This window comes from Oratosquilla oratoria, chromosome 34 (assembly GCF_046742065.1).
Source record: "Oratosquilla oratoria isolate Oo_2021 chromosome 34, ASM4674206v1, whole genome shotgun sequence".
In the NCBI taxonomy this organism is placed as follows: Eukaryota; Metazoa; Arthropoda; class Malacostraca; order Stomatopoda; family Squillidae; genus Oratosquilla; species Oratosquilla oratoria.
In genome coordinates, this window is record NC_134810.1 from 20,326,842 (window position 1) to 20,330,916 (window position 4,075).

The following is a 4,075-nucleotide window of genomic DNA, read 5'->3' on the forward strand; positions in this document are numbered from 1 at the left end:
CGCCTGTCCTTTCGAACCAGTTCGAGCCTTCTGCTGCATACTCCTACTTCGACCTCCTCATCCATTTCAATATGTCAAACAACCATGGTAGTATCACACATCCCTTTTGTAATCAAGCTTTCCCCCGTATACCCTACTGATCCACGTTATTGGACACTCTTTTATTTGAACCAGAAATATAGCACTTCTGATATCTTTCATGGCACGAAATATATTGGCAAATCCTTCCACCTTATTAAGCCACCGCGGTGAGGCACAGGAGGACGGTGGCCCTGCAAGGAACCATCGAGACCGAGCACTTTCACACTCGTTTCCACCCGAACCTTTACCCCCTCGGAGTCTGACACCTACTCTGATTCTGTCCAATGGCTGATGCTTCTGAACGTAGTAGTTCCAGTTGGCATCAGATGTGAGCTTTGCCTCATCCCATTGTGCCCAAGACGAGATTTCACATTGCCCTTATATTTCTATCACATTAAGGAAGACAAAATCATAACTAGTGTTATTGCTGTGGTATTTATAATAAAATCAGTAATATCCAGTACAAAAATAAAACGAAAAAACAGTAATATATAATTATAATAAATATATCTACATCACAATCTTCTGTATTAGCAGTCATGTTAATGATAAACTGATTGGTAAAGGTGTGTCAACAATATCAACACAATGATAACTGGAATGAAAATAAATATACATACTGTAAATGAATAGATAAATACCATGACATGCACAAGTGAGGCGTACTCTACTGTATTCTTACCATTGTGGCTAAAAGATATGCAGTTTCGACTAAGACAGAAAACGGAGCAAAGGACACGGTTTCCACTGGACGTTCCAATCACTTCCTCTGTATAGCGTTTTCCTGCCGCTATAAATATATATATATATATATATATATATATATATATATATATATATATATCTAGAAAATAATCATAATGGTGTTAACAATATATATCAAAAGACTTCTTCCCCTTGCAACGGAAATAGCCTACTAAGGCATGCACCCACCTTCCACACACCTCACACCTACCCATATCCATTTGTTTCCTTTTTAAAGATATTTTAGTTCCTTGTCCCCCACCCACTACCTGAGTCAGAAGCAATGTAGGAAGGCACAACACATCCACAAGTAGAGCACAATAGCTAAGGCTGGTTTACCCCCACTGCTTCTTTTGCATGGCGGCCCTCCCTCCTTGTGCCCCCATACGTAAATAGTGACATACCGTACTGTCGCCAGTAGAGTCCGGTTTCCTGTGCTTCGCCGAGCAGTAGGAGGTACAGCAGGGACAAAAGATGCAGGAGAGATTTCCTCGACCGTGACCGAACCCACATCTTAACAGAAGACTGTTACAAACCTGAAAAATATATGCACTGGATTCCGTGATGACGCTAGATTTCTGTCTTCAAAAGTCGTGTATTGTGATAGCTGTGGTCCTTATGATGATAATTACGCCGAGATCTTTTTCACTATCCACTTCTGTTAACAAATTTCCAAATAACTTGCAATCGTACTTACTGTTATTTTTTACCTATGTGCATAGTCTTGCATTTACTTGTGTTAAATTTCATTAACCGGTTTATGGACCATTGCTGTAGTTCATCTACATCTGCTTGAATATCTAACTGTTTTAAGTGATTTTCCACTCTGCACAATTGCCCAAGAACGGGACCATGAGGAACTCCATTCGTAATCTAGAAGTTTTCCCATTTAGAACAACTCTGCTTTCGATCGTTCAACCAATTATCAATCCAACTTAATAGGCCTCCATTTATTTCGTGTGAGGCTAACTTAGTAAGTAGACTTTCGTGAAGGATGGTATTAAAAGCTTTTGCAAAGTCTAGATATATTAGATATATATTGTTTCTTTTGTCATAATTCGAGATGACTGTGTTGTAGAATTCGAGTAAGTTAGTTACGCAAGAACATTTCCGTCTGAATCTATGCTGGCTAACATTTATCAAACAGTTACTTTCTAAATAGTGTTCGATAGCATCTCTGATGATAGTTTTCATAATTTTTCCTAAGATTGAAGTCAAGCTTATAGGCCTGTAATTATCTAGTTTCTTTTTTGTCACCTTTTTTAAATATGGGAGTAACGTTAGCCAGCTTCCTTTATCTTGGAACATCTCCGAATATAATGAATTTCTTGAAAATAATTTCTATTGGAACAACAATCTCATTTTTTTTTTAAGATTCTTCGATGACAACTGTCAGTACCTGGTGTTTTATTAACTTTGAGTTTTATATACACCTTTTAATTTTTCCTTTTGTTACATTTACCGTAGTAAGTTCACCCTAGATTTTTCACAGGTTTCAGTTTGGAGTTCACTTTGAGGTGTTTCGTTTACGAATACTGAGCTAAAATAGTTCTTTAAAATATTACACATTCCTTCATTTCAATATTCAAGTTGACCCTCAGCAGATAGTAATGGACCAATGTGATTTCTATCAACCTTTTTATCTCTAATGTATCTATAAATTTCTTTGGTATTTTCTTTGGATTTATCAGCGATATTCATTTCGTATTGTCGTTTTAGTTTTTTATTATGGCTCGCCATAATAAAAACTCGGTGAAATTGGAAGAAATACTGAGCTAGTCTAATGCACTCGGAGAAGTACCAGGCGGTAGTCCAGGTCGTTCCTTTTGTATGGTCTGCTTGGCTCAAAGCTAACGTTTTATTCTTCATAATAAGCAGTCGCTAAGGCGAAAGTTCGAGTCCTTGTGGTGGAGCCTATTTCCATTTGTCACAATGACACACATGTATGTATGTATGTATGTATGTATGTATGTATGTATGTATGTATGTATGTATGTATGTATGTATGTATGTATGTATGTACAGGTTTTGTGCGAAAGATCAGACAAAGAGCAGTTCACACAGTCGCAGGGCCCACCGCTTACTGGCACGTCCCTGATGTCAAACAGATAAATTCCTCATAGATATATGGGGTAGTCATAATGACGGCGTGGATCATTAGATATAGATATGTAGGGCTTCACCGAATATAATGAATAAGGTGATACCAGAGAACCATCCTGAGTCTACTGCTGAACAAGGGACTCCTTCATAGCATTCCATGATTCACACGACGGCACCAACCTCTGCCACGTCACTCTTTTTCGGTCTCTCAACGTTATTTCCATTATTGATCTCTCCATTATCCTCTGTACAGTCCTTACACTTTCGAACCAATTATAATACGTCTCTTTATTTCATTATTATGATCTTTGGTCATTTTCACCAACTGGCCTAAATAATTATACTCATCAACTGCAAGACTCTCACCATCGATTATAGTATATCAACTTTGAACTTTCGTGTTGAACATTACTTTGGTTTTACTCTTATTCATTGCTAAAACCTAATTTGAGACTTTCCTTGTTCATATCACTCAGCATATCTTGCAAGTCTTCTGCTCTTTCTGAAATAAGAGTAATTTAGGTGGTTCAAATATTCCCCATTAATCTTCAAACCTTTCTCTTCCCAACTTAACTTTCTGAAAATCTTTTCCAAGCAAGCTGTAAATAATTTTGGTGAAATTGTATCACCTTGCCATACTCCCTCCTTTCATGGTCTTGATCTTTTCTGTATCCTTATGTAGTTGAATTATAGCGGTACCTTTCACATAAAAATTTTCCAAAACCCTTACGATCTGTTCGTTTGTCCCCTGCTTTGTAGCGAGTTTAGTATTGCTATTTGTTCTACCGAGTCAAAGGCCTTCTCGTAATCTACAGAAGCTAAACAGAGAGGTATATTGTATTCTGTCGTTTTCTCGATTAGTTGGGTCGTCGCCTGCAAGTGGTCTAGAGTCGAATATCCGCTCCTAAAACCTGCCTGTTTTCTTGGTCGTTTTCCACCTAAAACTTGACTAAGTTTATTTGTAAGGATCTTAGAGAATACTTTATACATATTTGATAGCAAGCTAATCGCTATAGCATTGCACCACAATTCAAAAACTCTTTCTTGACGTAAGCACTGGGTGTACAACTGAACTAACTTAATATGAACCTCTTTCCATGCGTCTTTCAAGAGATCTATAGATATACTATCTTACACAGGTGCTTTT